The following is an 11,079-nucleotide window of genomic DNA, read 5'->3' as shown; positions in this document are numbered from 1 at the left end:
CAAACTTGCAGAAACATGTTTATTTCTGCTGAAAAACATGTTTTGACACTTTCTGCACACTGGGGTTAAGAGCAGAGTGTGTGGGCTCTTCTGAGCCTTGCAGTTACATAGGGATTCAGTTGTCTGAAAAAACGCGTTTATTTCGGGCTGAAAAACACGTTTTGAAAAGTGTACTGTAACTGCCCCATAACTTACATGGGGTTGACCAAACTTGCAGAAACATGTTTATTTCTGCTGAAAAACATGTTTTTACACTTTCTGCACACTGGGGTTAAGAGCTGAGTGTGTGGGCTCTTCTGAGCTTTGCAGTTACATAGGGATTCAGTTGGCTGAAAAAACGCGTTTATTTCGGGCTGAAAAACACGTTTTGAAAAAAGTGCTGTTACTGCCCCATAACTTACATTGGGTTGACCAAACTTGCAGAAACATGTTTATTTCTGCTGAAAAACATGTTTTGACACTTTCTGCACACTGGGGTTAAGAGCAGAGTGTGTGGGCTCTTCTGAGCTTTGCAGTTACATAGGGATTCAGTTGGCTGAAAAAACGCGTTTATTTCGGGCTGAAAAACACGTTTTGAAAAAAGTGCTGTTACTGCCCCATAACTTACATGGGGTTGACCAAACTTGCAGAAACATGGTTATTTCTGCTGAAAAACATGTTTTGACACTTTCTGCACACTGGGGTTAAGAGCAGAGTGTGTGGGCTCTTCTGAGCCTTGCAGTTACATAGGGATTCAGTTGTCTGAAAAAACGCGTTCATTTCGGGCTGAAAAACACGTTTTGAAAAGTGTACTATAACTGCCCCATAACTTACATGGGGTTGACCAAACTTGCAGAAACATGTTTATTTCTGCTGAAAAACATGTTTTGACACTTTCTGCACACTGGGGTTAAGAGCTGAGTGTCTGGGCTCTTCTGAGCTTTGCAGTTACATAGGGATTCAGTTGTCTGAAAAAACGCGTTTATTTCGGGCTGAAAAACACGTTTTGAAAAGTGTACTGTAACTGCCCCATAACTTACATGGGGTTGACCAAACTTGCAGAAACATGTTTATTTCTGCTGAAAAACACGTTTTGACACTTTCTGCACACTGGGGTTAAGAGCAGAGTGTGTGGGCTCTTCTGAGCCTTGTAGTTACATAGGGATTCAGTTGTCTGAAAAAACGCGTTTATTTCGGGCTGAAAAACACGTTTTGAAAAAAGTGCTTTTACTGCCCCATAACTTACATGGGGTTGACCAAACTTGCAGAAACATGTTTATTTCTGCTGAAAAACATGTTTTGACACTTTCTGCACACTGGGGTTAAGAGCAGAGTGTGTGGGCTCTTCTGAGCCTTGCAGTTACATAGGGATTCAGTTGTCTGAAAAAACGCGTTTATTTCGGGCTGAAAAACACGTTTTGAAAAGAGTACTGTAACTGCCCCATAACTTACATGGGGTTGACCAAACTTGCAGAAACATGTTTATTTCTGCTGAAAAACATGTTTTGACACTTTCTGCACACTGGGGTTAAGAGCTGAGTGTGTGGGCTCTTCTGAGCTTTGCAGTTACATAGGGATTCAGTTGTCTGAAAAAACGCGTTTATTTCGGGCTGAAAAACACGTTTTGAAAAGTGTACTGTAACTGCCCCATAACTTACATGGGGTTGACCAAACTTGCAGAAACATGTTTATTTCTGCTGAAAAACACGTTTTGACACTTTCTGCACACTGGGGTTAAGAGCAGAGTGTGTGGGCTCTTCTGAGCCTTGTAGTTACATAGGGATTCAGTTGTCTGAAAAAACGCGTTTATTTCGGGCTGAAAAACACGTTTTGAAAAAAGTGCTTTTACTGCCCCATAACTTACATGGGGTTGACCAGACTTGCAGAAACATGTTTATTTCTGCTGAAAAACATGTTTTGACACTTTCTGCACACTGGGGTTAAGAGCAGAGTGTGTGGGCTCTTCTGAGCCTTGCAGTTACATAGGGATTCAGTTGTCTGAAAAAACGCGTTTATTTCGGGCTGAAAAACACGTTTTGAAAAGTGTACTATAACTGCCCCATAACTTACATGGGGTTGACCAAACTTGCAGAAACATGTTTATTTCTGCTGAAAAACATGTTTTGACACTTTCTGCACACTGGGGTTAAGAGCTGAGTGTGTGGGCTCTTCTGAGCTTTGCAGTTACATAGGGATTCAGTTGTCTGAAAAAACGCGTTTATTTCGGGCTGAAAAACACGTTTTGAAAAGAGTACTGTAACTGCCCCATAACTTACATGGGGTTGACCAAATTTGCAGAAACATGTTTATTTCTGCTGAAAAACATGTTTTGACACTTTCTGCACACTGGGGTTAAGAGCTGAGTGTGTGGGCTCTTCTGAGCTTTGCAGTTACATAGGGATTCAGTTGTCTGAAAAAACGCGTTTATTTCGGGCTGAAAAACACGTTTTGAAAAGTGTACTGTAACTGCCCCATAACTAACATGGGGTTGACCAAACTTGCAGAAACATGTTTATTTCTGCTGAAAAACATGTTTTGACACTTTCTGCACACTGGGGTTAAGAGCAGAGTGTGTGGGCTCTTCTGAGCCTTGTAGTTACATAGGGATTCAGTTGTCTGAAAAAACGCGTTTATTTCGGGCTGAAAAACACGTTTTGAAAAAAGTGCTGTTACTGCCCCATAACTTACATGGGGTTGACCAAACTTGCGGAAACATGTTTATTTCTGCTAAAAAACATGTTTTGACACTTTCTGCACACGGGGGTTAAGAGCTGAGTGTTTGGGCTCTTCTGAGCTTTGCAGTTACATAGGGATTCAGTTGTCTGAAAAAACGCGTTTATTTCGGGCTGAAAAACACGTTTTGAAAAGTGTACTGTAACTGCCCCATAACTTACATGGGGTTGACCAAACTTGCAGAAACATGTTTATTTCTGCTGAAAAACATGTTTTTACACTTTCTGCACACTGGGGTTTAGAGCTGAGTGTGTGGGCTCTTCTGAGCTTTGCAGTTACATAGGGATTCAGTTGTCTGAAAAAACGCGTTTATTTCGGGCTGAAAAACACGTTTTGAAAAGTGTACTGTAACTGCCCCATAACTTACATGGGGTTGACCAAACTTGCAGAAACATGTTTATTTCTGCTGAAAAACATGTTTTTACACTTTCTGCACACTGGGGTTAAGAGCTGAGTGTGTGGGCTCATCTGAGCTTTGCAGTTACATAGGGATTCAGTTGTCTGAAAAAACGCGTTTATTTCGGGCTGAAAAACACGTTTTGAAAAGTGTACTGTAACTGCCCCATAACTTACATGGGGTTGACCAAACTTGCAGAAACATGTTTATTTCTGCTGAAAAACACGTTTTGACACTTTCTGCACACTGGGGTTAAGAGCAGAGTGTGTGGGCTCTTCTGAGCCTTGCAGTTACATAGGGATTCAGTTGGCTGAAAAAACGCCTTTATTTCGGGCTGAAAAACACGTTTTGAAAAAAGTGCTTTTACTGCCCCATAACTTACATGGGGTTGACCAAACTTGCAGAAACATGTTTATTTCTGCTGAAAAACATGTTTTGACACTTTCTGCACACTGGGGTTAAGAGCAGAGTGTGTGGGCTCTTCTGAGCCTTGCAGTTACATAGGGATTCAGTTGTCTGAAAAAACGCGTTTATTTCGGGCTGAAAAACACGTTTTGAAAAGAGTACTGTAACTGCCCCATAACTTACATGGGGTTGACCAAACTTGCAGAAACATGTTTATTTCTGCTGAAAAACATGTTTTGACACTTTCTGCACACTGGGGTTAAGAGCTGAGTGTGTGGGCTCTTCTGAGCTTTGCAGTTACATAGGGATTCAGTTGTCTGAAAAAACGCGTTTATTTCGGGCTGAAAAACACGTTTTGAAAAGTGTACTGTAACTGCCCCATAACTTACATGGGGTTGACCAAACTTGCAGAAACGTTTATTTCTGCTGAAAAACATGTTTTTACACTTTCTGCACACTGGGGTTAAGAGCTGAGTGTGTGGACTCTTCTGAGCTTTGCAGTTACATAGGGATTCAGTTGGCTGAAAAAACGCGTTTATTTCGGGCTGAAAAACACGTTTTGAAAAAAGTGCTGTTACTGCCCCATAACTTACATGGGGTTGACCAAACTTGCAGAAACATGTTTATTTCTGCTGAAAAACATGTTTTGACACTTTCTGCACACTGGGGTTAAGAGCAGAGTGTGTGGGCTCTTCTGAGCCTTGCAGTTACATAGGGATTCAGTTGTCTGAAAAAACGCGTTTATTTCGGGCTGAAAAACACGTTTTGAAAAGTGTACTGTAACTGCCCCATAACTTACATGGGGTTGACCAAACTTGCAGAAACATGTTTATTTCTGCTGAAAAACATGTTTTTACACTTTCTGCACACTGGGGTTAAGAGCTGAGTGTGTGGGCTCTTCTGAGCTTTGCAGTTACATAGGGATTCAGTTGTCTGAAAAAACGTGTTTATTTCGGGCTGAAAAACACGTTTTGAAAAAAGTGCTGTTACTGCCCCATAACTTACATGGGGTTGACCAAACTTGCAGAAACATGTTTATTTCTGCTGAAAAACATGTTTTGACACTTTCTGCACACTGGGGTTAAGAGCAGAGTGTGTGGGCTCTTCTGAGCCTTGCAGTTACATAGGGATTCAGTTGTCTGAAAAAACGCGTTTATTTCGGGCTGAAAAACACGTTTTGAAAAGTGTACTATAACTGCCCCATAACTTACATGGGGTTGACCAAACTTGCAGAAACATGTTTATTTCTGCTGAAAAACATGTTTTGACACTTTCTGCACACTGGGGTTAAGAGCTGAGTGTCTGGGCTCTTCTGAGCTTTGCAGTTACATAGGGATTCAGTTGTCTGAAAAAACGCGTTTATTTCGGGCTGAAAAACACGTTTTGAAAAGTGTACTGTAACTGCCCCATAACTTACATGGGGTTGACCAAACTTGCAGAAACATGTTTATTTCTGCTGAAAAACATGTTTTGACACTTTCTGCACACTGGGGTTAAGAGCAGAGTGTGTGGGCTCTTCTGAGCCTTGCAGTTACATAGGGATTCAGTTGTCTGAAAAAACGCGTTTATTTCGGGCTGAAAAACACGTTTTGAAAAGAGTACTGTAACTGCCCCATAACTTACATGGGGTTGACCAAACTTGCAGAAACATGTTTATTTCTGCTGAAAAACATGTTTTTACACTTTCTGCACACTGGGGTTAAGAGCTGAGTGTGTGGGCTCTTCTGACCTTTGCAGTTACATAGGGATTCAGTTGGCTGAAAAAACGCGTTTATTTCGGGCTGAAAAACACGTTTTGAAAAAAGTGCTGTTACTGCCCCATAACTTACATGGGGTTGACCAAACTTGCAGAAACATGTTTATTTCTGCTGAAAAACATGTTTTGACACTTTCTGCACACTGGGGTTAAGAGCTGAGTGTCTGGGCTCTTCTGAGCTTTGCAGTTACATAGGGATTCAGTTGTCTGAAAAAACGCGTTTATTTCGGGCTGAAAAACACGTTTTGAAAAGTGTACTGTAACTGCCCCATAACTTACATGGGGTTGACCAAACTTGCAGAAACATGTTTATTTCTGCTGAAAAACACGTTTTGACACTTTCTGCACACTGGGGTTAAGAGCAGAGTGTGTGGGCTCTTCTGAGCCTTGTAGTTACATAGGGATTCAGTTGTCTGAAAAAAACGCGTTTATTTCGGGCTGAAAAACACGTTTTGAAAAAAGTGCTTTTACTGCCCCATAACTTACATGGGGTTGACCATATTGCAGAAACATGTTTATTTCTGCTGAAAAACACGTTTTGACACTTTCTGCACACTGGGGTTAAGAGCAGAGTGTGTGGGCTCTTCTGAGCCTTGTAGTTACATAGGGATTCAGTTGTCTGAAAAAACGCGTTTATTTCGGGCTGAAAAACACGTTTTGAAAAGAGTACTGTAACTGCCCCATAACTTACATGGGGTTGACCAAACTTGCAGAAACATGTTTATTTCTGCTGAAAAACATGTTTTTACACTTTCTGCACAGTGGGGTTAAGAGCTGAGTGTGTGGGCTCTTCTGAGCTTTGCAGTTACATAGGGATTCAGTTGTCTGAAAAAACGCGTTTATTTCGGGCTGAAAAACACGTTTTGAAAAGTGTACTGTAACTGCCCCATAACTTACATGGGGTTGACCAAACTTGCAGAAACATGTTTATTTCTGCTGAAAAACATGTTTTTACACTTTCTGCACACTGGGGTTAAGAGCTGAGTGTGTGGGCTCTTCTGAGCTTTGCAGTTACATAGGGATTCAGTTGGCTGAAAAAACGCGTTTATTTCGGGCTGAAAAACACGTTTTGAAAAAAGTGCTGTTACTGCCCCATAACTTACATGGGGTTGACCAAACTTGCAGAAACATGTTTATTTCTGCTGAAAAACATGTTTTGACACTTTCTGCACACTGGGGTTAAGAGCAGAGTGTGTGGGCTCTTCTGAGCCTTGCAGTTACATAGGGATTCAGTTGTCTGAAAAAACGCGTTTATTTCGGGCTGAAAAACACGTTTTGAAAAGTGTACTGTAACTGCCCCATAACTTACATGGGGTTGACCAAACTTGCAGAAACATGTTTATTTCTGCTGAAAAACACGTTTTGACACTTTCTGCACACTGGGGTTAAGAGCAGAGTGTGTGGGCTCTTCTGAGCCTTGTAGTTACATAGGGATTCAGTTGTCTGAAAAAACGCGTTTATTTCGGGCTGAAAAACACGTTTTGAAAAGTGTACTATAACTGCCCCATAACTTACATGGGGTTGACCAAACTTGCAGAAACATGTTTATTTCTGCTAAAAAACATGTTTTGACACTTTCTGCACACGGGGGTTAAGAGCTGAGTGTTTGGGCTCTTCTGAGCTTTGCAGTTACATAGGGATTCAGTTGTCTGAAAAAACGCGTTTATTTCGGGCTGAAAAACACGTTTTGAAAAAAGTGCTTTTACTGCCCCATAACTTACATGGGGTTGACCAAACTTGCAGAAACATGTTTATTTCTGCTGAAAAACACGTTTTGACACTTTCTGCACACTGGGGTTAAGAGCAGAGTGTGTGGGCTCTTCTGAGCCTTGCAGTTACATAGGGATTCAGTTGGCTGAAAAAACGCCTTTATTTCGGGCTGAAAAACACGTTTTGAAAAAAGTGCTTTTACTGCCCCATAACTTACATGGGGTTGACCAAACTTGCAGAAACATGTTTATTTCTGCTGAAAAACATGTTTTGACACTTTCTGCACACTGGGGTTAAGAGCAGAGTGTGTGGGCTCTTCTGAGCCTTGCAGTTACATAGGGATTCAGTTGTCTGAAAAAACGCGTTTATTTCGGGCTGAAAAACACGTTTTGAAAAGAGTACTGTAACTGCCCCATAACTTACATGGGGTTGACCAAACTTGCAGAAACATGTTTATTTCTGCTGAAAAACATGTTTTGACACTTTCTGCACACTGGGGTTAAGAGCTGAGTGTGTGGGCTCTTCTGAGCTTTGCAGTTACATAGGGATTCAGTTGTCTGAAAAAACGCGTTTATTTCGGGCTGAAAAACACGTTTTGAAAAGTGTACTGTAACTGCCCCATAACTTACATGGGGTTGACCAAACTTGCAGAAACGTTTATTTCTGCTGAAAAACATGTTTTTACACTTTCTGCACACTGGGGTTAAGAGCTGAGTGTGTGGGCTCTTCTGAGCTTTGCAGTTACATAGGGATTCAGTTGGCTGAAAAAACGCGTTTATTTCGGGCTGAAAAACACGTTTTGAAAAAAGTGCTGTTACTGCCCCATAACTTACATGGGGTTGACCAAACTTGCAGAAACATGTTTATTTCTGCTGAAAAACATGTTTTGACACTTTCTGCACACTGGGGTTAAGAGCAGAGTGTGTGGGCTCTTCTGAGCCTTGCAGTTACATAGGGATTCAGTTGTCTGAAAAAACGCGTTTATTTCGGGCTGAAAAACACGTTTTGAAAAGTGTACTGTAACTGCCCCATAACTTACATGGGGTTGACCAAACTTGCAGAAACATGTTTATTTCTGCTGAAAAACATGTTTTTACACTTTCTGCACACTGGGGTTAAGAGCTGAGTGTGTGGGCTCTTCTGAGCTTTGCAGTTACATAAGGATTCAGTTGTCTGAAAAAACGCGTTTATTTCGGGCTGAAAAACACGTTTTGAAAAAAGTGCTGTTACTGCCCCATAACTTACATGGGGTTGACCAAACTTGCAGAAACATGTTTATTTCTGCTGAAAAACATGTTTTGACACTTTCTGCACACTGGGGTTAAGAGCAGAGTGTGTGGGCTCTTCTGAGCCTTGCAGTTACATAGGGATTCAGTTGTCTGAAAAAACGCGTTTATTTCGGGCTGAAAAACACGTTTTGAAAAGTGTACTATAACTGCCCCATAACTTACATGGGGTTGACCAAACTTGCAGAAACATGTTTATTTCTGCTGAAAAACATGTTTTGACACTTTCTGCACACTGGGGTTAAGAGCTGAGTGTCTGGGCTCTTCTGAGCTTTGCAGTTACATAGGGATTCAGTTGTCTGAAAAAACGCGTTTATTTCGGGCTGAAAAACACGTTTTGAAAAGTGTACTGTAACTGCCCCATAACTTACATGGGGTTGACCAAACTTGCAGAAACATGTTTATTTCTGCTGAAAAACATGTTTTGACACTTTCTGCACACTGGGGTTAAGAGCAGAGTGTGTGGGCTCTTCTGAGCCTTGCAGTTACATAGGGATTCAGTTGTCTGAAAAAACGCGTTTATTTCGGGCTGAAAAACACGTTTTGAAAAGAGTACTGTAACTGCCCCATAAATTACATGGGGTTGACCAAACTTGCAGAAACATGTTTATTTCTGCTGAAAAACATGTTTTTACACTTTCTGCACACTGGGGTTAAGAGCTGAGTGTGTGGGCTCTTCTGAGCTTTGCAGTTACATAGGGATTCAGTTGGCTGAAAAAACGCGTTTATTTCGGGCTGAAAAACACGTTTTGAAAAAAGTGCTGTTACTGCCCCATAACTTACATGGGGTTGACCAAACTTGCAGAAACATGTTTATTTCTGCTGAAAAACATGTTTTGACACTTTCTGCACACTGGGGTTAAGAGCTGAGTGTCTGGGCTCTTCTGAGCTTTGCAGTTACATAGGGATTCAGTTGTCTGAAAAAACGCGTTTATTTCGGGCTGAAAAACACGTTTTGAAAAGAGTACTGTAACTGCCCCATAACTTACATGGGGTTGACCAAACTTGCAGAAACATGTTTATTTCTGCTGAAAAACATGTTTTGACACTTTCTGCACACTGGGGTTAAGAGCTGAGTGTGTGGGCTCTTCTGAGCTTTGCAGTTACATAGGGATTCAGTTGTCTGAAAAAACGCGTTTATTTCGGGCTGAAAAACACGTTTTGAAAAGTGTACTGTAACTGCCCCATAACTTACATGGGGTTGACCAAACTTGCAGAAACGTTTATTTCTGCTGAAAAACATGTTTTTACACTTTCTGCACACTGGGGTTAAGAGCTGAGTGTGTGGACTCTTCTGAGCTTTGCAGTTACATAGGGATTCAGTTGGCTGAAAAAACGCGTTTATTTCGGGCTGAAAAACACGTTTTGAAAAAAGTGCTGTTACTGCCCCATAACTTACATGGGGTTGACCAAACTTGCAGAAACATGTTTATTTCTGCTGAAAAACATGTTTTGACACTTTCTGCACACTGGGGTTAAGAGCAGAGTGTGTGGGCTCTTCTGAGCCTTGCAGTTACATAGGGATTCAGTTGTCTGAAAAAACGCGTTTATTTCGGGCTGAAAAACACGTTTTGAAAAGTGTACTGTAACTGCCCCATAACTTACATGGGGTTGACCAAACTTGCAGAAACATGTTTATTTCTGCTGAAAAACATGTTTTTACACTTTCTGCACACTGGGGTTAAGAGCTGAGTGTGTGGGCTCTTCTGAGCTTTGCAGTTACATAGGGATTCAGTTGTCTGAAAAAACGTGTTTATTTCGGGCTGAAAAACACGTTTTGAAAAAAGTGCTGTTACTGCCCCATAACTTACATGGGGTTGACCAAACTTGCAGAAACATGTTTATTTCTGCTGAAAAACATGTTTTGACACTTTCTGCACACTGGGGTTAAGAGCAGAGTGTGTGGGCTCTTCTGAGCCTTGCAGTTACATAGGGATTCAGTTGTCTGAAAAAACGCGTTTATTTCGGGCTGAAAAACACGTTTTGAAAAGTGTACTATAACTGCCCCATAACTTACATGGGGTTGACCAAACTTGCAGAAACATGTTTATTTCTGCTGAAAAACATGTTTTGACACTTTCTGCACACTGGGGTTAAGAGCTGAGTGTCTGGGCTCTTCTGAGCTTTGCAGTTACATAGGGATTCAGTTGTCTGAAAAAACGCGTTTATTTCGGGCTGAAAAACACGTTTTGAAAAGTGTACTGTAACTGCCCCATAACTTACATGGGGTTGACCAAACTTGCAGAAACATGTTTATTTCTGCTGAAAAACATGTTTTGACACTTTCTGCACACTGGGGTTAAGAGCAGAGTGTGTGGGCTCTTCTGAGCCTTGCAGTTACATAGGGATTCAGTTGTCTGAAAAAACGCGTTTATTTCGGGCTGAAAAACACGTTTTGAAAAAAGTGCTGTTACTGCCCCATAACTTACATGGGGTTGACCAAACTTGCAGAAACATGTTTATTTCTGCTGAAAAACATGTTTTGACACTTTCTGCACACTGGGGTTAAGAGCTGAGTGTCTGGGCTCTTCTGAGCTTTGCAGTTACATAGGGATTCAGTTGTCTGAAAAAACGCGTTTATTTCGGGCTGAAAAACACGTTTTGAAAAGTGTACTGTAACTGCCCCATAACTTACATGGGGTTGACCAAACTTGCAGAAACATGTTTATTTCTGCTGAAAAACACGTTTTGACACTTTCTGCACACTGGGGTTAAGAGCAGAGTGTGTGGGCTCTTCTGAGCCTTGTAGTTACATAGGGATTCAGTTGTCTGAAAAAAACGCGTTTATTTCGGGCTGAAAAACACGTTTTGAA

This window comes from Lepisosteus platostomus, chromosome 17, assembly GCF_059453375.1.
Source record: "Lepisosteus platostomus isolate fLepPlt1 chromosome 17, fLepPlt1.hap1, whole genome shotgun sequence".
NCBI classification, from domain to species: Eukaryota; Metazoa; Chordata; class Actinopteri; order Semionotiformes; family Lepisosteidae; genus Lepisosteus; species Lepisosteus platostomus.
This window is presented reverse-complemented; position numbering follows the sequence as displayed.